Source organism: Cupressus sempervirens, chromosome 1 (genome assembly GCF_028749045.1).
Source record: "Cupressus sempervirens isolate cs-2001-9-10 chromosome 1, ASM2874904v1, whole genome shotgun sequence".
In the NCBI taxonomy this organism is placed as follows: Eukaryota; Viridiplantae; Streptophyta; class Pinopsida; order Cupressales; family Cupressaceae; genus Cupressus; species Cupressus sempervirens.
The window spans coordinates 67,471,101-67,496,700 of NC_143118.1; positions in this window are offsets into that span (position 1 = coordinate 67,471,101).

Consider the following 25,600-nt stretch of genomic DNA (forward strand, 5'->3'; position numbering starts at 1 on the left):
CTTTACCTTTTTACTACTATTTCTTCTCCTTCTTACATTATTCCTCCCTCTGCATGCATTAATCAATTTAGCTACTTCTCTCTTTGTCCATTTGATTATGTTTTTGTTGATTAGTTTCTACTCTTTCTCCCTCTTTGACAACAATGCCAAAGACATACTACTTCAACATCTCATCATGCAAATATAGCATTTTTAGGAATTTCCAATTTTTCCCTCTATCACCTTACTTGTGACTTGTTTGGATTTTTAATACTTTGATTACTTCAGGCAAAAACTTAAAGTAAGTATCCTTTGCATCAATTTATAAAATTTCAACAATCAACTCATTTGATGTAGGGCAATCTTGCTGTTATTCAAGTAGCCTTGGATAGGGGTATCACCCCTAATTTACCTCTAAGATACTCAAATCCATCTTTACGTAGTGCTTTTGTAAAGATGTTAGCAATTTGTTCCTTTGAGCTGACATATTCCATCCTCACTTGCTTGTCTTCCACCAATTCTCTCACATAGTGATACTTAATTGCAATGTGCTTTGTTTTGGCATGCATCATAGGATTCTTTGATATGTTGATGGCACTAGTGTTATCAGAATAGAGTATCATAGGTTTAGTCATCTCTTCCTTCATACCTTGCACCAAATGTTTGATGTACACAATATTGGTGTAGTTGATAGCAGCAACAACATACTCAGATTCTATTATGGACTGTGAGGTACAACTTTGCTTTTTTCTAGTCCAAGTGACTAATCTTTTACCTAAGAAAAGTGCTCCTCCACTGGTGCTTTTTTTGTCATCAATATTTCTTCCCCAATTTGCATTAGTGTAGGATTTCAATTCAAACTTTTCACTCCTCTTGTAATATAAGCCAAAGTCATTTGTTCCTTTTAGGTACCTCAATATAATTTTTACTGCCATCAAATTATTTTCTCTTGGGTTTGCAGAAAATCTTGCCACTGTTCCAACAACTAATGCAATGTCTAGTCTACTATGCACAACATACTGTAACTTTCCAATCATTGATCTACACTTTGTTTGATATACCTCAACTAACTCATCATTCTTGGATAACTTATGTCCTATTACCTTTGGTGTGCTAACTGGTTTTGATTCTTCTAAACCAAATGTCTTAAGTATCTCCTTAATATATTTTGATTGGGTCACAAATATTCCATGTTTCAATTGATGTATTTGCAATCCAACAAAAAATTTGATTTTTCCAAACATTGACATCTCAAACTCATATTTCATTTGATCAGCAAAGTCTTTGCATAGGACATCTTTTCTTTCAAATATTATATCATCAACAAAGATTTCAGATATCAAAATATCTTTACCTTTTTCTACCTTGATATACAGGTTGCTATTGTCATCTGTTCTTTCAAATCCTACCTTCATAAGGTATTTGTGTAGACTCTCACACCACGCTCTAGGTGCTTGCTTCAAACCATAGAGTGCTTTATGTAGTTTACAGACCATATCCTTGTTGTTTTCATCAACAAATCCCTTTGGTTGTTCTATATAGACTTCCTCATTCAGAAAAGTAGACTTTACATCCATTTGGTAGACTTTTAAACCTTTGTAAGTAGCATATGCAAGTAGAGTTCTTACTCCTTCCATCCTTGCAATAGGGGAAAATGTTTTTGCATAGTCCTGTCCTTCTTCTTGTGCATAACCTTTGTAGACTAGTTTGGCCTTATGTCTTGTGATCTCACCATTCTCATCTAGCTTGTTCTTAAATACCCATTTGGTACCAATCACTTTTTTATCAACTGGTCTTGGAACTAAGGTTTAGGTTTTGTTCTTCTTTATTTGATCTATCTCTTCTTTCATAGCTTTATGCCAATTATCATCTTGCAGTGCATCTTTCACTATTTTGGGCTCAATCTTGCTCAATAGACATGATTGATTCCTTAGTCTGTTCCTTGATATTGGTCTAGCTTCCTTGTCACCAATGATTTTTTCCGCAAGGTGATGTCTTCTCTCATACTTGGATAGTCTTAGATCTGTCCTTCTTTCCATGTTTGATCTTTCAACTTCAGAGTCACTATGCACATCTCTTTTAGGTATTTCTTCATCTTTTCCATGTGTACTAATTTCAAAATTTGAATGTGCATTATCTTTATTTTGTAAGTTGGCTTCTAAATGTAGCTCAACATTCACTGGCTATGACTTAGCTGATACAAAAACTTTTTGTTGATTCCCAACTTGATTGGTAGCTTCATCTTCAGTAGGCATTCCTTCATAAAAGTATACAAAAGGATTTGTACTCTTCTGGTTTCTTGGTTTCATCAACCTGAGCTTCTGCATGCTCATCAAAATTTACATTTGCACTCTTCACAATCTTGTTAGTGTTAGTATTTAAACACTTATATGCTTTACTTTTGGTGGAGTATCCAAGGAATATGCCTTCATCACTCTTTGAATCAAACTCTCCATTTCTAGAATATTTAAGAATATAACATTTACAATCAAATACTTTGAAATGTTTTACATTGGGAGAGTGACCATACCATAGTTCAAAAGGTGTTGCATATGTACCTTTCTTGACTTGTACTTGATTTAGGGTGTAGATAGCTGTACTTACAACTTCTCTCTAGTACTTTAGAGAAATATTTTTCTCCATCATTAATGTTTTAGCATAGTTTATCATTGATCTATTTCTTCTTTCTATAATGCCATTCTGAGGTGGAGTACTTGGTGCTGATGTTTGTCTTTTAATTCTTTTATCATTGCAAAATTTCTCAAATTCTTTTGATGTGAATTCTCCTCCTCTATTTGATCTTAGGCGCTTCAGACTCTTTCTTGTTTCCTTCTCAACCTTGGCCAAATACCACTTAAACATTTGAAATGCATTAGATTTTTGCTTTAAAAACATGGCAGTCATCATCCTGGAGTAGTCATCTGCAAACAACATTATGTATATGTCTCCTTTGTAGCTTTGCACTTCTATTGAACCACATAAATTAGTATGCACTAACTCTAGTACTTCTTTGGAAGTGTAGGTTTTGCTTTTGAAACTTGACTTGGTCATCTTTCCTAGTTGACATTGTTTGCACATTATATTTTTAGGCTTCTTTAATTTAGGCAAACCTCTAACTTTCTCAATTTTGTTGATGTTGATCAGATTATCAAAGTTGACATGACATAGCCTTTTATACCATAACCACACATCATCAAATCTAACAAAAAAATTGGATGCATCTTCCATATCTAGGTAAAATAGATTACTCCTAGTTTGTTCTCCTTTTCCTATCAAATTTTCATTAGTGTCATAGATTTTGGCAGATTTGTTTCCAAATTCTACTTTGCAACTTATATTGCCTAATTGTGACACACTCAATAGATTATATTTCAATCCTTCAACATAATATGCATTATCACATGAAATTTTCTCTGTAAGTTTAATTGAACCCTTTCCTTTGATTAGACATAGAGCATCATTTCTAAATCTAACACTATTTCCATTATACTGAGTAAAGGTAATAAAATTATTTTTGTCTCCTATCATGTAATGTGAGCATCCATTGTCTATGATCCATTTGTTATTTTTGTTCACACAAGTTACCAATGTTGTTGCCTCATCTTCATCTGATTCATCCTTCATGGCTACATAGACTAACTCATCATCATTTTCATTAGAATCCTTTTCTTCAATGATGTAACACTTTTTGCTTTTGTCTTTGTAATCTCTGTTATCATCTTCCCTTCTGTTTTTGTTCTTGTTACCTTCTCTATAGTTCTTTTTCAGTGTGCATCTTGCAACAATATGTCCTACTTCATTGCAATTAAAACATATGATAGCTAGCTTACCTTTGAATCTACCTTTGCCTTTGTGAAATCTTCTGGCTAGCAATGCTTCTAATTGTTCCACATCTTCTTCATCTGTGCTGCTGTCATTGGATGCATACTTTACCATTTTCTTCTTCTTCTTTGGTTTCATCTCCTCAGTGTCTTTTATTAATAGCTTGGCCTTGAAAGTAGATTCAAGACTCTTAGGTCTATAGTTATCAAAGTTGGACAATTCAAATGTAGTGAGTCTTTCTACTATTCCTTCAAAAGTTAGCTGGTTTCCTGGTACACACCTTAATTCTTGTATGGCTAAAAGTCTAATAGCATAGATGGGGAGCAAGGTTCTTAAGAATTTTCTATTAACAATGTCATCATCCAAATGACCACCCAAACTTCTTATTGCACTTACTACTTCTTTCATTCTAGAGGCATATTGAGCAACATTCTCACCTTCCTCCATTTTCATGTCATCAAACTTTCCTCTACGAATTTCTCTTTATTCTCTTTGAAAATTCTGATCTCCTCCATAAATATCAGTCAAGGCTTTCCACATTTTGAATGTAGAGTCACATCCCTTGATGTTATCAAATTAAACATACTTGAAGGCAGAGGAAATCTCCTACATTGTTTGATTATGTGCCTTGTTTTTCTTCATATCTTCTACAGCAGGTATAGCTTGATCAACATGTTCTATTTCAATTCAGGTTTGTGCATGATCACTTTATATCCAAGGTGCAACTTCATTAACTTTTTCCATGAAGTGAAGTTATTTCTATTGAGCTTGGGAACTTCTCTCTTGGACATCTTGATCTTCCTACTTCTCATACTTTTAAAATAAATCAATAGATAGATCTAATACCAATTGTTAGAAATGCTTTAGAATAACTGAGAGGGGGGGGTTGAATCAATTATTCAATGTCTAAATGTCCTAATAAAACTTTTTTTTTACCAAGTAAAGTGAGCCCATTAAAATGTTCATGTATCCAATCTTTAAACTTTCTTACTTAGCAAGGTACTATAAAATCAACATGTAAGAATAACACATGAAGAATCAACAGATAACATAGTGATTTACGTGGAAACTCAATTTGGGAAAAACCCATTAGTAACATACTACTCAATTCTCACTCTTTAGAAGTGATGCCTTGTGAAAGGCCTGCCCTGTTAAAGGCTACAACACACTGTTAAATGTGACCTGGTTAAAGGATTTAAACCACCCTATTAGAAGTGGGCCTGGTTAGAGGACTTTAGAACATTCACTTGGAATGCCACCCTATTAAAGGATTTACAAATGGTTGTTAAACTAGCCTATGTCCATAGGATTTTACCTTAACTGATAGAATTGTTAGAGCATAACAACAAGGGATTTTGACCTGATATAACTCACAACTTAACTTGAAGATTTCAGATCTCACTTCAGCTCTAAAATTTTTCATAGCTTTTAGTCTTTGTGGCTTTGACAACTTGTCCTCCTTTCAAGCTTTATCTCCTTGAGTCTTCATTCTTGATGTACTAGTGCAATCTCCTATATGGCCATATATCAAAGCAGAGTCTCTGAGCTCTATTCTTCCTTCTCTCTCTCTTGAAGTCTTCTTCTTGACACCCTTCAACAACTTCATAACTTGGCACCCCTGCCACTCTTGTTTCTTGGCATGTAACTCCTTAAATAAAAGTCTGGAATCCTTTTGCCTCTTGAATCTTCCCGCTCTTTGTTTTTAGTTCAAGTGGATTAGGTAGGATTCAATGAATCTACCCCTTATCGTTTTCCTTCTAGAAACATCATGAAGAATCCTCCTGAATTCACTCAAAAATAGTTTACCTAAAATTTAGTGCCTCCAAATCATCATCCTTATCCTCCATCTAGTTCACAAAATTCAAGGTAACAAACTTGTTAGCTCAGATCTGGCAAATCTTTGACTTTTCAAATAATGCTGCAGCTCGGTATTATTGAAATTTTGGTGCTCGACACATATTGTGCTACTAACCAGAGTTTCTAAGTATGGCCAACCTCTGTATCTTCAAGTACATTATCAATTCATCGTTTTATCATTGTCTTAAATGATTCTTGTACTTCATTACAAAACCATAACTAAATGTTTCCCTTAGTTTCTTTTGTTACATCTCATTGATCAAATCCTCTTCATCAATCAACTAAGTGATAGTACTTGGATCTTATAAGAAATTATCATTCCAACAAATGACAGGTTTGACATCAGTGACAAAACAATGATTGAAAATATTCTTTATCAACAATCTCTATCTTTGCAAACAATCTTTCTTCTTCAATAATGATCTTTTCAATCAGATTCCAACAAAGTCATCATGGATTCTCATTTAGTTGTGGTTGAGTCATTATGGCCTCTCATCTAGTATTTTTTTTGGAAACCATACCATTAGGCATCCTATTGGAGTCACAATTTTCTTTGGGACTTACAAATAACAAGTTTATTGTTAAGAGACTTGCTAGGAATAGTAAGTTTGCTTGGTGACTTACTAAAAATAGTTTTCTTGACATGTGTTAAACATATAGTTGTAAGAGTCATACTTACTATATATTACAAAAAGGTGATCAATGTTAGGAGGTAGATCCCTATCAAATTATAGGATACATTGGAATATAAACCCACCCTTAAACAAATCTAAATAGAAAAACACAAAACTATGAAGGGATGCTAATGCAAGATCTAGGTAAAAGGAGAATTTGGGTATTTGTTATTGAATGTTGTCTGATTATATGATATGCTTGATATGTAAATGATGAAAACAATGTAGATTTGATATATTAAAGTTAGTGCAAGGGAAAAATTAGTATGAATGGACTCACCTTGGAGAAAGAAGAGGCAAATGGACCTTCAAATATGATTTTGGTTGTCGAAGGGATGTCAGAATCCAATAAAACTCTAGATTTGGGGTTATGATGTTTCTAACTTTCTTCTCTGAAAATTTTAGTGAAAAAGGATGAGGTCAACCTAAACAACCTAGTTCAAATTGATGTTACAAAATTTCAACTAGTCTCTCTATCTCTAAATATGATGAAAATTAATAAGGGCTTTAAAGTTGCAACTATATCTAAAGCTCTCATATCCACATCCACAACACCCCAACCTACTTCTACATAGCTCAAAAATAGGGAAGAAGGCAGAGAGTCAAACTGCTATTTAGGAATTAGCCTTAAAAAAAAACAATGTAATAGAGAGAAAGTGTTGTTATGTTAGAAATTAGATCTAAACAATATAATGTATTGTACCATGTAGATGTAATTAGCTTTAACTGTTTGAATAAGTATGTTGATATAATAGCTGTGACTCAACAAAAAAATCAAAAATAAATCATGTAAGATAAAACCTCATGTAGTAGATGTTTTAGTTAGCCATAATGTTGGATTGAGGAAGAAAGAGAAGAAGAAGACTTGATGGATGAATGTGGAACTCCTTCCTTGGTTACAAACTTCTTTTGTTGGCCTCCGATAGGGAAATATGCTAGATCTATGGAAGTAAATTCCTTAAATGCGTGATGGAAATTAATACTTGAGATAATTAAATGGCCCTTGATTGCTTTCTTGTATTTTTCTTGAATGATTGACAATGAATTGATGCTTTAATAAGTTTTATTGCACTTATATCCTCTCGAATGTACAATTGATGGATACTAATTTTCTTGTGGATAAAGATGTATGTAATGTCGCTTGATAATAACTTGTAGATTGTGGATATAAAAATGAGAGGGGTTGATGCCTTTTATATATATTTTAGGGCATGAATTTTGTCAATATTGATTGAGGTTTTGGACCTTGGAAGAAAACCCTCGTCGTTGGGGCCGAAGCCACTTTTAGTACAAAAGCCTAAGATAAGGCTGATCCAATCAACCTAGTCCAAAACAAAGCCTACATCATTGGTCTACTCTAGGAAAATTTATTCAATTGTTTTTCGAGGCATAGGTGAGTGTGCCAAAAAGGGGTGCTGAAAGTCACAACCTACTAAGAGGTTAAGGCTAATCCCAAAATTTGGAATGCATGCCTAGGTCGTAGGTAAAAAATGAATTATATGATAGGGTGAAAAATGAGAATCATGCATAAAATTTGGATCTAATCATGCGTCTAAACATGATTGCAAGAGAAAAAGGACTTCCATTTGAGTTAAATATGTATTTAAGTGCAATATGAGGTCCTACCATGAGAAACACCATAAAGTAGGCTCAAAATCATTCTCAAAATGAGCACAAGTTAATTGCTTACTTTTTAGGATGACACACTAAATTTAGTAATTTGTCTTCATTTAGGACTCTATAAATTGGCTATTATACGCAAGTCAAAGTCACATTTTAATGTACATTTTGAATATTTTTGTAACTGTGAAAATTCCTAAGAGTTAATACAAAAGTTATTGTTCATATTTGTTTCCTAGTATAATTTTATAAGGGTTTTCCATATAATTTTGAGTATTATTGTACCCTCTTTAATTGGAAGTGCTTCAATTTGTTTTAACACCCATTTAATGTGATGTCATCAACTATTTGCATTTCTTCCCCTTTATTCTCCTTTCTCCAAATAAGTATTAGGGTAGGACCTAATAGATCATCTTTAGTGACCCTATTTTTATAAAGTAAATCTCGAGGTAGGGTCTAGTCACTTAGGTCCTTCCTTTCCTTCATCCAATCACTTAGAATCTATTTTCTACACTATATCAACTATATCTTGAGTTATGAATCTAATTTATATGATTTGAGACCTATTTCAAGACCTCAAGGAAATCCTGGGGGGTTTTAAGATCTGTATCCTTGCCTGATTAGGAGCATAGTGCATCTATGTTGAGTCAATCAATGACACAATACATCCTAGTTTGGGCCCTATTTTGGGTCTGATTTCAAGATCCCATGTTTGGATTGATCCTAGGGTGTTAACTTCTAGGTAAGTCAACCTATAGGAGAAAATTAATTTTGATCCCTTTATAAACCCATCTATTTTCTCTTTTTTGCATCCATCATCCATAATTCACACTCATACTAGAACTTAGTAAGTCAAGGCATTCAAGAAAGCTCTCCATTGAAGATTAGGTATACAAGAATTCAAGCAATTGAAGGAGTTTATGCAAGATCTAGAATTTTCAACATTTAATACCTCCCTTAATACATTCAAGATCCTTTATTGGATCTTCTATAATCATCATTCCATTTATTCCTACGGAAAATTTCAAATGCATTCATTCATGAAGTTTTTGGTTTCACTTTGATTTCCTTTCCTAGGGTTTTTGAAGTTGAGTCAAAGAAATTACATCTACATACTTGATTACATTCCATCCTCAAGAGCATATTTATAGATTTACATTGCTTCATGTTAGATATACTCCTACTATTTGCTATTCTCTATTTTCTATCTCAAATCAAGGTTAACTCCTAAATTAATTGCATCTACATACTTGATTACATTCCATCCTCAAGAGCATATTTATAGATTTACATTGCTTCATGTTAGATATACTCCTACTATTTTCTATTCTCTATTTTCTATCTCAAATCAAGGTTAACTCCTAAATTTGGGTTTGATTGAGGCAATCCCCTACCCCTTCACAACAAAAAACCAAAAATCCTTTATTTTGTAGGTTGTAGATCTCAAGAAGATGAATATGTTGCAAATTCAGATACCCTTTTGACAAAACTTTGGGAGTGCTAAGTCAAAATTAGGTTCAAATACTAGTCATCAAGGCTCTATTTCTTCTCTTCTTAGGGAAAAGTTATCCTTGCTAATGAAAGTTGACTATGTGAGACAATATAATGATTTTTACGTTTTCTAGATCTTTCCATTTTAGTCTAGATTGCAGGATTCAACACTTTTAGAGGTGATTTGATAGACCATTTTTAGGTTTGTATCTTGTAAGGTATATCATCTTTCCTTTTCCATTTCAATAAATCTTGTCACTTCTTTATATTTCAACTTTACATTGCACATCTACTTTCATAAAACCCTCTTAACGTGGAGTTGAGAGGGAAGTAAATCCAAGTAATTCATCCTTCTTCATTAGGTTATGTATTGAAACTTCCTTTTTGTAAATCAAACCTATCTTAAGAGGTGGATGTTGGTTTCCCCACTTTATTATTTGTTAGGGTTGTTGACTCCATTTCCTCCCTACACATCTTTTGTGAACCTGACTTTCTATACCTCTTTCTTTCATCTTGGAGTTAGATTTCTTCCTTGTGTATCTAGATCTACTTTGTATGATATTGTTTGCTTTAGTGCTATTTAGATCTACTTTTGCATTTACATATAGATTTTATTTCATAAAAGTTGCATATGGTTTCTTTCATAGTCATTGTATTTCCTTTCAATGGGGTTGTTATCTTTATTCTCATATTTTATTCATGATATTCAAGACATTCTCTTTCATGCATATGATGAGAACCTAATTTTTGATTCACATCCCCTTCCAAAGAGTAGTCTTTTTTTTGATCAACCTTTAGTGATTCATGATGTTCCTACTTTTGATAATGCTAATATTTGGGACGAGCCCTTGGATATGAATATTGACTATTCTCTTCCTCATCAAACTTCTTTAGTCATGATTATCTCTCCTCTAGTGTGTTCTATTTTTCTTCTTTGGATGATTCTACTATTTGGGATGAATGCTTAGATATGAACATGGATTACTCCTTTCCTCATGAGACATTTTTTGACAATGAAATGGTTCTTGCTTATATTGACCAACCACTTTCTATGCATTTCATTGATATTCCTTCTACAAATGAGGCCTTTATGAGTTTTTTCTATTATTATGCTAAGAGTTCCTTAGCCTTAGAATGCCAAACACTTGATTCTTCTTATTTTTCCTATCAAGGCACATCTCAAATCAATTTATGTCTATTAGAATGGTTTGAAATAATGGGGGGGGGGGGGGGGGGGGGGGTGGGGGGTGAATATGTTATCCAAGGTCTAGATGTTCCAATTGAATTTTTAAGTGCTTCAAATACTTCAAATCTAAATATTCAATAGCTTAGTTTCTATAGTAGATAATTAGTAACATAAACTTGTAGTCCATTGTCCTAATAATTATCAAACTTGAAAAATGTAAAACATCAACAATAAAACATCTTAAATAACATCCACACAAGTATGACACTAGGATTTAACTTGGAAACCCAATTTGGGAAAACCACTAGTAACATGTCACCAATTTTTCACTCTTTTGAAGTGAGCTTTGTTAGGAACCAACCCTATAGAAGGTTACAAAACACATTGTTAAATGTGACCTTTTTAAAGGATTTAATCACCTTGTTGGGAGTGGCCTTGTTAAAGAACTTAAGAAAATTCCATTAGAATGCCACCTTGATTAAAGGATTTACATATGACTATTAGGTCAACCTTGTTTAAGGGATTTCAATACTAATATAATGGTTAGAAATTAATAGTAGATTTTATTTGATAAATACAACTCATTTTGCAAATACAGATCATGATTTGGTTCACATGTTGATCCATTGACTAGCTTCTATTGTCATCTCTATCTCTAATATGCTTGACACTCCTTTAAGAAATCGCACTTCAACTCTTCACAACTCTTCTTAGCCTGCTGCTCAAGTTCGCCAACCAATAGCATCAACAACTACTCCAACCATATTAGGTCATCCCTTGTACCTCCTTAAATAGGTAATTATGATCTTTTTTCACTTAAACATCATTGTAGATCTTAGGGTTTGGTTAGATTCATTAAATCCTTCCAAAATTTTGTCTCCTCTTTTCTCTTATAGAAACTTCTCCAAACTTCTCCTTGAATTCTTGAATAGAAACACTCAAACATAGTTTCCCTTGAATTAAATGTTTCAATTCATCCATCCTTATCTTCAACACACTTTATATATTCCAAGAAATCAACTCTATCAGATGGAAATCACAATTTTCTCATCATCTATCAAATTTTGTCTCTTAGCCAACACTGTTTCCTGACACTTGGTCATAATTGGATTACTTAGTCACTACTAACATTTCTATTTGGCACATATACTAACAGTTCATCAATACTGATTCTTGGTTGACACTATATTTTTCTTAGATTATACTGGTGTTTGGTCAATACTAGCATCACTTAACATAAATTTCAATTTCCTTAATATTCCACTCTTTCACACAATCAATCCTATGCATTTTGTCATTCTTTGATCACTTCTTCTAGGCTTCATTACAATTATCTTCTTTTCTTGTTTTACAATTAAATAATCACTTTATCTTGTCAAAGTCTAACTAATCAAGTGCCCATTTTAGTTCCTCTCATAAATCAACCTTTCCTCTAGGTACTTTTTTAATGTCCTTCTCAAATCCTCTTTATCAATCATCATGATATGAAACTCAAATCAGATAGAATTTTTTCTTATCAATACAGTTTGACATCAATGAAAACATAATAATTGTGGTTTCCAACAATATCCCTCTTTGGCATTGATGACAACACCTCTAGTTACCATGCAATCCAAAATGTGTACTACTTTGAGCATCCCCCTCTGTGTTTAGTATCATACCTTCATTAATATTCTTAGTTTCATTTTGATTCTCATCTCTGTGTCCAACAATATCTCTTTCACTTTCATTCTAATTCTCATCCATGAAGCTCTAATATGTAATACATAAGCTCCCTCTATCACCTTAGATCATGAAACTAATTAGCTTCTTTTTTATTGTGAGAAATACCTTGCATACATTCTCCCTTAGTTACATTTTCTCCTTCTTCTATGGTAACTGGCATACTCTCCCTCTTTCTTATTACTCTATGGTAATTGAATATTATCTCCCTCTTTGAAAATAATGCCAAAGACACTTCAACTATCTCATACATCTTCACCATGTAGATATCCTCATGTCAATATATTTGAATCTCATTCACCATCCATCATCTAGTCTATGACTAATATACCATTTTTCTCTTCCTTTCTTCACTACTTTAGGCAGCTCCTAAAGTATGACTTTCTACATCAACTCATAATATATTTTGATCAACTCATTTGGTGCAGAGCTCCATCTTAGCTTAAGTAGCCTTGTTTAGGAGAATCACCCCTAATTTACCTCTTAGACATTCATGTACATCCTTAGGTAAAGTCTTAGTAAAAATATCACCTATTTTCTCCTTAGTGTTTACGTACTCCAATCTCACTTCTTTGTCTTGAAATATCTCTCTCAAGTAATGATACTTGATAGAAATATGCTTAGGTTCTTTGATATATTTATATCACTTGTGTTGTCACAATAGCTAACTACTATATTTCTAATCTCTTCCTTCATACCATTCAACAATTGCTTGATCCATACAATATTTGAACAATTCACTATTGCTTCCACATATTCATCTTTAGCTATTGATTGTGAAATACAATTCCATTACTTTCTTTTCCATGAGATTAGTCTCTTTCTGAGAAAGAAAGATCCACCACTTGTACTCTTTTTGTAATCAACATTTCCTGCCCAATTAGAATTAGTGTGTACTTTTAGTTCAAACTTGTTACTCTTCTCATACTATAAGTGATAGTCTTCTATTCCTTTTAGATATCTTAGTATCCTTTTCAATATCATCATGTGATTCTCCTTAGGGTTTGCAGAAAATCTTTCAACAATCCCAATTGCTAGGGAAATATCAGGTCTACCATGAACAACATATTGTAGTTTCCCAATCATTGATCTATATAATGTATGGTTCACATCAGCTGAATCATCATTCTTAGATAGCTTATGTCATGTAGCCATATAAGGTGTATTGGTTGGACTTGATTCTTCCATTCCAAAAGTTTTTAGTATCCGTCATGCCCAAAAACACCAAGAAGTTATGTTTTAATATTTAAAAGTGATAATAGGATTAAATGTAATAAACAAGTATTCAAATAAATTCACTTAACTTCCTCACGCACATGTATAATTATAAAATTTAAACACAACTCAAATGCAAATTTTCTTAACACATTTTAAACTTAAAATTGCATGGCTAAGTATATATATCAACATATTATCTCATTAATCTAATTTAAACGAATATGATTACCAATCATAACAAAAATACAGTAAGGTAACACCATCACATTTGATTTTTAAATTACATATGCAAAGCTGAAAACATAGCTATAAGACTCAATGCAAGCATATTTACTCAATCTCATTTTTCTATTAAACTACTTGGTTCAAAGGCTCCGCTGGGAAAGAACCAGTAAGAAAGCTCGGCTTCGTTGCCACTTCAACAGAAGTTTAAAATACATTTCTACACAAGATTCTAATCCTGAACGTAATTGAATTTCAAAAATCAATATACATTTCCATCATGGCCCTTAACAAGGGTTGCATATCAATTTTTGCAACACATTTCTAAGAACCGTGGAGAGAACAAAATCTGATTAGGTATCAACAAGCATGACTAAGAGACAAATCAAACATGCATATTCATACAAGGTTTTCACAATAGGATTCACAATAAATCAAAACTAGGGAAAGGTGGATTTTTCCAACAGGAGATGTTAGACACAACACCAAACCAGGTGCCCAATCGGGGCTATAAATCAAGAACTTTCGTTCTTCCATTCTTACATGCCAAAACTCATATGTGGTTTGTGCTGACAGGTAGGGGCCCATAACACCCTACCCTCTCTCCCTCTTCTCATCCTGAGAAGAGACTCTATACTGTTGGAGTCCAACTAAAAGGACCTTTCCCAAAATTGGCCACTTCTGCCCTCTCCAAGGGTGAGTAATGGCAAAACACCCATACAAGAAAACTTCAAAATTGCAAACATAAACATGAAAGGAAAACATTAAAAAAAACATGGTTTTCAAATCTTCCCAACATACCCAACATACATACAAGCATTCAAACAACAACAAGGTAGCATAGCATGAAACAAGCATGAAAATCTGAACAAGGGAGATGAAGAACTCCTACCTTCACAAAGAGGTAATGGAAATGAAAAAAATTGAGTAGAGCTTTTCCCTTCCTTGCTTCAATCTTCCAAGACTCCTCTCTAAATGTAGAGATTGGATAACAACCTCTACTACTCCAAGAAGGGCCTCTAAATAAGCCTCAAACTCAACCACCAAAAAGAGAAATAACTACTCCCACCCACCTACCAATCTAAAAGGTCCTAACTCAACTCATACTATGGTTAACCACTAAGTGGAGGTGAGGTGATGGAACTCATAGTAGCCATAGTCAATTTTCACACAAAGGCAAAAAGAAACTTTTTGAGTGATCTCAAAAGTCAATAAAAGGGGCTTAGGGGTTGGAAAAGACCCCCAAATCATACCCATACCCCTTGGGTATAATTATTTAATGTTTTGAAGCCTTAGGAATAGGTTTGGAACCAAACAAAAGCTAGGAATTAATTAGGACCAACTAAAAACTATAAAATGCAGATTAAGCACTAATCCAGATTAGGGATGACTAAACTTAGTTAAGAACCAAATTAGCAAAAAGACACTAACTTAAAATGACTTAGGTCCAAAGGTTACACAGCTAACCCTAACAAGCACGCTGAAGATCACAAACAATTCACGAGTGTCAAGTGACACTAAAAAAAAACATAGTTACGAACATTAACATTTATTGATCATAGAAAGATGCATTCACACATATCACAATAAAATACTTGAATTACGAACAACAAGGTTTCCACAATGAGCACATAGGGATCAATTCTGTTCCTCTGTTGGGTTTCTCGGCTAAAATATCTGCACACTCATTGCACACATCAGTAGTCTCATAAAATCACATGTACATATGTATATACGTATCAAAAATTCACATAAATTGAAACATACATCAATCAGGGTTTCTTTCATCCTACTTATATCCTTAATCATAAAGATTCTAAAATCAATGTGTTAATCCTAATTTACTTATTTCATCAACATACATATACATAAAACCTTAAATGAAGAATATCAAATATCTGAAAGTAACATCACACAACATGAAATAATAAAATATGTTCAAGCATCAGATAATGTCTCGACATCTCGAGTCATGAGTATCCAATAATAGTAATGTATCACTATGCTACGATGGATCAGGGAAAACTCAAAACATAATGCTTCAATTACTTAACTATTTAATTCATTTCTACTCACATTTAATCATCAGTAATTATATATAACTTATTCATTAGTTCAGATTAAATACAAGAATAATCATTGTTAGGCATGCATATACCTAAACATCATAAAATCACCAATAGTGAGTATTGAACTATCTAAATGCATAGAATCCTAATCATTGAGGTAACAAAATCAATAACGTCATCATTAAGTGAAACACCTTGTATTATTGTTAGTACAAATTAATGTTTAAATAGTCGAGACAACATAGTCCTTCTCTAATCTTTAAGTATTAAAGCATGGATGTATTTGTTGTTCTCAATTTTCATTAGGACATCTAAAAACCTACAACATTACTCCATATCCATTCAAATATCCTACAACAGATTTGACAGAGAAATTCATATTTAATAAGTACATGTGAGGAGGGACCTTACAATATCTCCTTGGTGTATTTTGATTGAGTAATGTAGATGCCTAGATTCATCTAATAAACTTGTAAAGCAACAAAGAATTTGGTCTCACAAAACATAGACATTTCAAATTCCTTCCTCATCTCATCTGCAAATGATTTCCATAATGTATCCTTTCCTCCAAATATGATATCATAAACAAAAATTTCAGATAGCAATATCTCATTTTTGCCTACAATCTTCAAGTATAGATTTTCATTATTATTAGTTCTTGAAAATCCAATATTTACCAAATAATTGTGCAAACTCTCATGCCATGCTCTAGGGGCTTGTTTCAAACCATATAGAGATTTGTGTAGTTTACAGACCATGTTCTTCTTGCTATGATCAACAAATCCTTCTGGCTATTCTACATAAACCTCTTCTTTAAGTATTCCATTCAGATATGCATATTTGACATCCATTTGGTACACTTTAAATCCTTTATAAGAAGAATAGGCAAGTAGTGTTAGATTATGGCGACTGATCAGGAAAGTACTGTACATACTTCATAATTAGTGGGCCATGGCTGACGTTGTAGCCAACATATAGCCAACATATGGTCGACATGTTGTAACCCTAAAATGGCATAAAATACTTTTATAAAAGGGTTTATGGTTAGGTATTTTCATTATGTTGTGATGCAAAATTGCTTCTTGCAATGGTATTGAGTTGTAAGGGATTACGGATTGTAATTAAGTTGTAATCACTGGATTGTAATAATATTGGACTTGCAGTTTGGTGGACGTAGCCTAGGGATTGGGTGAACCACATTAAATCTCGGTGCCTTGTGTTCATTTTTGTGTGATCTATTATTTTCTGTTATTGGTTATATTTGCGTGTAGTTTTTTATTTCTGTCCATGGTTTATCCTAACAAGTGGTATCAGAGCCTAGTTGTTTTTAGTTATCCTCTGTAGGAAAGTTTCATAGTTGAGTGAGAGTCTCATGGTTGAGTGGGAGCAATGGCAGATGAGGGTAAATTGAGGGTTGATAGGTTTAATGGGCAGAACTTCCAATTATGGAAGATGCAAATGGAAGACTATATGTATGAGAAGGATTTATGCAAACCGTTGGAAGGCAAAGCCAAGAATCAAAGATCTATGTTAGATGCTGAATGGAATCTTTTGGATAGAAAGGCACTCAGAAGCATTCAATTATGCTTGCCACCATCAGTGGCATTTAATATTACAAAAGCAAAGATGATAGAAGAGTTGATGAAAACCCTAGAGACACTGTATGAAAAGCCCTCTGCTTCAAACAAGGTATTTCTCATGAAGCATTTATTTAATATGAAAATGGCAGAAGGTGGATCTATCATAGATCATTTAAATGAGTTTAATACTATTACTAGTTAGTTATCTTCTGTGGGTATAAATTTTGATGAATAAATTAGGGCTCTCTTGATTTTGTGTTCTTTGCCTAAAAACTTGAATGGCTTGGTAATGGTGGTGAGTAATTCTGTTCCTAGATCTAGTACCCTAGAATATGATGATGTGATCGGTGTTGTTTTGAGTGAGAAAACTCGTAGGAAATCCTTAGGTGGATCTACATCAGGAAGTGCTTTGAATGCACAAACCAGGGGTAGAATGACTAAGAGAGGAAGTAACTCTGGAAATCATGGGAAATCAAGAGGAAAGTCAAAGGGGAAGAGGTTTCAATCGAGAGGACCAAACGACTATTGGTACTATGGGAATCCAGGGCACAAAAAGAAAGATTCTTGGAATCGAAAGAAAAATAAAGGATATAAATTAGATGAAGACAAGGAGGAAAATGTGGTAAGTAACAAATTCGAAGAGGATGCTTTGCTTCTATCTTTAAACAGTGTTGATGATTTATGGGTTTTAGATTCTGGTGCTTCATTTCATGCTACACCTCATAGAGGTTATTTCATTGATTATGTCCAATGGGATTTTGGGCTTATTTATTTGGGGGATAATGAACCCTATCAAATTACTGGAAAGGGAAAAATTAAGATTTAGTTGCAGAATGGGAATCATTGGCTACTACATGAGGTAAGACATGTTCCAAGGCTAAGTAAGAATTTAATTTCAGCGGGGCAACTCGGTGATGAGGGTTGTGTAGTTACTTTTAATGATGAAAATTGGAAGGTTTCAAAAGGTTCCCTTGTAGTAGAAAAAGGTGTGAAAGTAGGCACCTTATATCTTTGTATAGGTCATATTGTTCCTTCTACTTTGATTGTTTTAGAGAAAAATGAATGTTCAGGAACAATTGTTGTAGTTGAGCAGGGAGAACAAATAGTTGCTGTAGATTTTGATACAACACTGTAGTACAATAGAATTGGGAACATGAGTGAGAAAGGTATGAAAGTACTTCATTCAAAGAAAGTTTTACTAGGTCTAAAATGTGTTAATATGGATTTCTATGAAAGTTGTGTGTATGGAAAACAAAAGAGATGAGTTTTGTAAAGATTGGGAAGGAAAACAAAAAGGAGAAATTAGAGCTTGTGCATATAGATGTATGGGGACCAACTCAGGTATCTTCCCTTGGTGGCTCTCATTATTATGTTACATTTATTAATGACGCAACTAGAAAAGTATGGGTTTATTTTCTTAGACAAAAATCTGATGTATTTCAAACTTTTAAGAAATGGAAATGCTTGGTTGAAAATGAGACTGGTAAGAAATTAAAATGTCTTAGATTTGATAATGGTGGTGAGTATTGCAATCATGAATTTGAAAATTATTGCTCCACTAATGGTATTCATAGATAGAAAACTATTCCAAGGACTCCATAGGAAAATGGAGTGGTTGAACACATGAACTGGACTATAATGGAGTGCGCAAGGAGCATGAGGTTGCATGCTAGGTTGCCCTTACACATGTGGGTGGAGGCTATCAATACTATAGTATATTTTTATTAATAGAGGTCCCTCTACTCCTTGGTCTATGGTATTCTAGAGGAGGCATGGACTGGTAAGAAGGTGAGTTATTATTTTCTCAAGACCTTCAGTTGTGAAGTTTTTTCTCATATAGAATCTGAAAATAGAACCAAGCTAGAAGATAAATAAAAAAAATGTCTTTTTTGGATATGGAATTAATGAATTTGGTTATAGGCTTTGGGATTTTGAAAATCTTAAAATTGTTAGAAGTTGGGATGTCATATTCAATGAGAAACTATTGTACAAAGATCTGTTGCAGCAACATGAGAAGAAAGAAGATGATTATGTAGTGCTGGATGATACTCCAAAAGCTGATGTTCTAGCCATTCCTCATGATGTGTAACAACTACAACAAAAAATAACACACACACCGATGAATGTTAGATGGTCAATGAGGAAAATTAGACCTCCACAAAGATTTTCTCCCTATTTGTATTCTATTTTACTTACTGATGTTGGTGAACCTGAAAGTTATGATGAAGCTATGCAGGTGAATATTAAGATTCAGTGGGAGTTTGCAATGAAAGATGAAATGGATTCTTTACTGAAGAATAAGACTTGGGATCTATGCAAGTTGCCTGTAGGTAAAAAGGCTTTACGGAATAAGTGGGTTTACAGGTTGAAAGAAGAAGAAGAAGGTTAGAAAAGATTTAAGGTTAGGTTAGTTGTAAAAGGATTTGCACAAAAAAAGGGAATTGATTTTGATGAGATATTTTCTCCTATTGTTAAAATGACTTCTATTCGTACTATTTTAAGTCTTGTGGCTACTGAAGATTTGCATTTAGAGTAGTTGGATGTTAAAACAACCTTTCTTCATGGTGATTTGGATGAAGAAATATATATGGCTCAGCCACAGGATTTTGAAGTCAAAGGTAAGGAGAACTTAGTGTGCAAATCGAAGAAAAGTTTATATGGCTTGAAGCAAACACCTCGGTAATGGTATCTAAAATTTGATAGTTTTATGCATGAGCATAGATATAATAGGTGTATTTAGATTGTTGTGTTTATTTTAAGAGGTTGGATGATTATAGATACATTATTTTATGTTTATATGTTGATGATATGCTTGTAACTGGGTCTAACATGGATCATATTAAGGGGCTAAAATTCCAGTTAGCACATGCATTTGCTATGAAGGATTTGGGGGTAGCAAAACAAATCCTTGGTATGAAAATTTGCAAAGATAGGAAGAACAAAACATTAATTCTCTCTCAGGCTGATTATGTTGAGAAGGTGTTGCAACATTTCTCTATGGAGAATGCTAAAGTTGTCAGCACACCTTTACTTGGTCATTTGAAATTGACTAAGGAGATGTGTCCTAAGACATAAGAAGAGGAGGATAAGATGTCTAAGGTACCCTATGCTTCAGCTGTAGGAAGCTTGATGTATGCTATGGTATGTACTAGGCTAGATATTGCACATGTAGTGGGAGTCGTTAGCAGGTGTATGAGTCATCTAGGATTTGAGAATTGGCATATTGTTAAGTGGATTCTTAGATATTTGTGAGGAACATCCAATAAGTGTTTACACTTTGGGGGATCTGCTAATGATTTATAGGGCTATGTTGACTCAGATTTGGCAAGGGATATTGATACCAAGGGGAGTACTACAAGTTATGTCTTTACTATTTGTGGGACAACTGTGAGCTGGGTTTCTAGGTTACAGAAGATTAATGCTCTATCCAATACAGAGGCAGAGTATGTTGCTACTACAGAGGCAGCCAAGGAGATCATATGGCTTCAGTTCTTCTTGGAAGAATTGGGACATCCTCAGATGGATAATTATTTGTTCACAGATAGTCAGAGTGCCATTCATCTTGCAAAGAATTCAACTCTACATTCTAAGACCAAACACATATAGTTGTCGTACCATTTTATTCGATCAGTTTTGGAGGATGGACAACTAAAGTTGGAGAAGATCCATACCAATGAAAATCCAACAAATATGTTGACAAAGGTTGTAACAAGGGAGAAGCTGAACTCCTCTTTAGCTTCGGTTGGTCTTTTAGACTAAACATGAATCAAAAAATAGCAGAGTCCAAGGTGGTTTGATCTAGTGGGAGCCCCATGTGGTAGTGGTATTGCTATAGGATCAGTCTCTAAGTGGGAGATTGTTGTTTAGTGTGGACCCTGATCAGTCCCCAAGTGGGAGATTGTTAGATTATGGTGATTGATCAAGAAAGTATTGTACATACTTCATAATTAGTGGGCCGTGGCCAATGTTGTAGCTGACATATGGTCGACATATGGCTGACATGTTGTAACCCTAAAATGACATAAAATACTTGTATAAAAGGGTTTAGGGTTAGGTATTTTCATTATGTTGTGATGCGAAATTGCTTCTTGCGGCGGTATTGAGTTGTAAGGGATTAGAGATTGTAATTAGGTTGTAATCACTAGATTGTAATAATATTGGACTTGCAGTTTGGTGGACGTAGCCCAGGGATTAGGTGAACCACGTTAAATCTTGGTGCCTTGTGTTCATTTTTGTGTGATCTATTATTTTTTGTTATTGGTTATATTTGCATGTAGTTTTTTATTTCTATCCATGGTTTATCCTAATAAGTAGTATTCTCACTCATTACAATCTTGCAACTAGGGAAAATGTTTCCCATAGTCAATTCCTTCTTCTTGTGTATATCCTTTGCATACTTGTCTAGCCTTATTCCTTGTGACCTCCTTTTTCATTCAACTTGTTTCTAAATACCCACTTGGTTCCAATAACATTCTTGTCCTTAGGTTTGGGTACCAGTGTCCATGTTTTTTTCTTCTCTATATGTTCAATTTCTTCATTCATTGCTTGAATATAATATTCATTCTCCAAATAATCTTTGACTGATTTAGGCTGAATCTTAGAAAGTAAACATGTATCACTTCTTAGTCTTTTCCTTGTCATAAATCTAGATTCCTTGTTATCAATGATTTGTTCAGGTGTATGGTGACTTCTTACATATTTTTCCAAAGTTGGTTCTTTTCTTCTTTCTTCTTGTAAAGGTTCATCTTGAAAAATGATTTCAAGTTCATTTTGTATCTTTGCTTCAAGTTTTGGTTCATGTTTTTCTTGCTTGGTATTGTCTTCATGATATTTTTCGTCAATTTCATGTATCTCATGATCATTTTGCTGATGCTTGACACCCACAATCTCTTTCTCAGAAGCTTGTTGTTGTAACTCAACATTCACTATTCATTATTTCTTCATAGCTTTATTCTCTCACTCAAGTAAGGTATAGGGAACACCTTTTGAATGTGTTGCAATCTTCAAGTTTTGTCTTGCATTCAACTTCATTATTTCCTGCATATTCATCAACTTTCACATTTGCACCTTCCACAACTTTGTTTTTGATTAGGTAAAATAGGTTTTATAGGGATCCTGAAACCCAAAGTTTTATAGCAAAAAGAGCGAGATGAAATAGACTAAACAAACAAAAAACTGCCACAAAAGGCCGGAGACAAAAGAAGGCCTGAAGCCAAAGTACAAAGGCCACAGACAAAAAAGAAAAGCTAGGCGAACAGGCTAGTGGCCATCCGTGTCCATGGCCTGCAGGGTTTCTACAGCATCATTGTCCTTCTGACTGGCCATACCCTCCTGAATCCTGGTAGGAGTGTTCATCTAGTTCCCTTGATTCACCTGGTCACTGGCCTCTTTTTGAAATTCATCCCAGTTGAATCCTTGCTCTGTATTCTACTAAGCATCCCTTTCAAGGCCAGTTGTAGTGAGATAGTCCCCCATATTGACAATATTCTCATTCAAGGTGTGAAGGGTGTCCACTATCTATTTGGTGATTATCTGGTGGACAGAATCCAGCCTTTAGACCTTCTGCTCAAGCTGGGTGAGTTTGTCATCCTAATGGTCTCTGGAGACCTAGCCTTTGTCTTTCTCCTAGCTACCCACCTAGTCCTTACTTCCTTTGGCTTCCTGGTCCTTGTTAGAATATTGGTTGTTGGGCTGGTTGCTCCTGTCCTTTAGAGCCTCAATTTCCTGAAAAAGCCACTTGATGGAACGAAAGTTTTCAATCAGGCTATTCTTTGCATTGTTCAAGAAGTTGAAGCTAGTTTCTTGCACATTTTTAGAGATAACCAAAAGAGCCAGGTCAATGAGCTCATCGTAGTGGGTACTTTTGTTAAGGTCCTCCAACACCTGGATTTTAGCAGGTTCTCTAACAATACCCAAATTGACCTTGTCCCCATAGAAGTTCCTCCAGGGCCTCTTGTTTTTTTTGATTACCTCCCCCTCTTTTTCAACCATGATTTCAATCATCTCCTCCGAGGGAAAAATGGGAACCTCCCTAGGCGAATTAGGTAGGGTGGGGCTGGGGGACACATTAACAGGGTCACTGGGATGATCCTGGGGCAGGGTCTGGTTCACTTTTCTTTTCTTGGGGTTAACCTTGGGGTCCATAGGGGTCACCACCTCCTTGTCATTTTCTCTACCCTTATCTTCTTCCATCTCACTTTCCTTCCCCGTCTCTAAGTCCTCCTCCTCAAACTCCGTATCAGGCTCCACATCATCATCACTAGCATCTTTCACCTCCTTAGGATGAGGAGAGGGGGGGATAGGGGGAAGACATTTGGGGCTCTTCCTGCTAGGGATGCGAGGATCACAGGTAATAGGGATAGCTTTTCTTGGGGTGTCAATTTTCTCTGATTTGAGTACAAGCTCATCCCCAGAATCAGAACTGGCAGTGTCCTCTGAGGCACTACCCAAATCCCCAATGGTTTTACCTGTAGTTTGAGTTTTCAAGAACTCATAAATCAGAAGCAGGAGACCCTCATGGAGGGCAGGATTTTTGATAGGGCATTTCTTGAACCCCTCTATATTCTTGGCCATGGAGGTGAAAATGTAAAAAGGAAAATAAATTTTCACTTTTTGTCTAAAATGATTTAATAGAACAAAATGATGAGTCTTGATTCTCTCAAACCTAGGGTCAAGAGTGACATATTCAATGATTATCCTGAGAACATACCTCCAGAACTTTTTGATGGAATCAATGTCGTAGTAGGTGTCAATCTTGACCAATTTTCTCTTCTCCTTATCATCCTTGACAAAGTCATTAACAGTGTTGGCAGACATCTTCTTGTCCTTGTAGAAGTTCAAGCCATCCTGAGAAAAGCTAGTCACCTCCGCAATAAGACCCTTAGTGATTTGGTGGGAAACACCATCAATTTTGACCCTGCCATTTTCCCAGGAATCAACCATAGCTTTAGTAACCTTCGCATCAAATCCATGAAGCTTCTTTATGAATTTGGTTATACCTCCCTTCTGGAGCTTTCTCCAGACCTTCCTCTTCTCTTTCCATCTCTTCGCTTTGCCCCATGGCTCTCTTCTGATCCTTTCACCCACCATTGCAGTTTTCAACTCAACTAACCCTAAACTACTAGCAGTATTGCCAAGTTCAAAGTAGCAAAAGGCACTGAGAGTGAAAATAATTTTTCGTGTGTTTATGGGTTTATTTCTAGCTTCCTTCAGCTTGTGTCTTCTATACACATGATTATGGAGTGGAGGGGGTCTTGCATAACTCCAAATAATTTCCTTTTTGAAGTACAATTTTGCAAATCCTATCATCATTAAAAGGATGTTATGTTGGTGCCATGGATTTTCTCCTTTCGAATTAGCTCAATTTTTTCCGCCAAAAAGTCATTGTTGCTTCCTCACGTCATCACTGAGTTGCTAGCAACCGCTTCGTTGGTGAACCAGTCAACGACCGTGTTTGCTTCACGATAAACATGGCTGACATGGTAGTTTTTAAATTTCCTTAAGTTTGATTTTAGGTCCTCAATAATTCTTTTGATTGTCCAAGAGGGTTTTGTGACTCCTAAAATGCAATTTATTATATTTAAGGAGTCACTTTCAAGCCACAGCTGCTTAATCCTTGAGGCCAGGGCCAACTTAACAGTGAACCTAGCAGTACTGGCTTCAGCTAGATGATTGGTTTGGTGGCCAATAGGGGAAGAGATAGCAGCAATGCCACCCCCTGAACTGTTTCTTATGATACCTCCACATCCAGCTAGAACTGGATTCCCCTTGGCCACCCCATCAAAATTGGCTTTATGCTAGGTCTCAGGGGGAAAAGGACCAAATAGCCTCCTGTCTTCTTTTGATCTTGTCTTCTTTCTTGGTTTTACTGTTCCCTCCAACCTTTATGTCTCCTTCTCTGGTTATGGAATAGTTCTCTGTCATAAGGTTTTTGGTTTTCTTAGCTATAATAACCTCAGGAGCTTCTCTGTCTCTGAATATCTTGTTGTTGTGCTCCTTCCAGATTCCCCAACAAAAGTGTGGGAGGATCTAGGAGCTCAATAATTGAGAATTCAAACCTTGGTGGTGGCTTCTCCATTGACTAAAGAAATCCTAGATGCAAGCTGGAGGGCACCAGTTGAAGTCCAGGTTAGGAGTTAGATGGCTCCACACCCTGGAGGA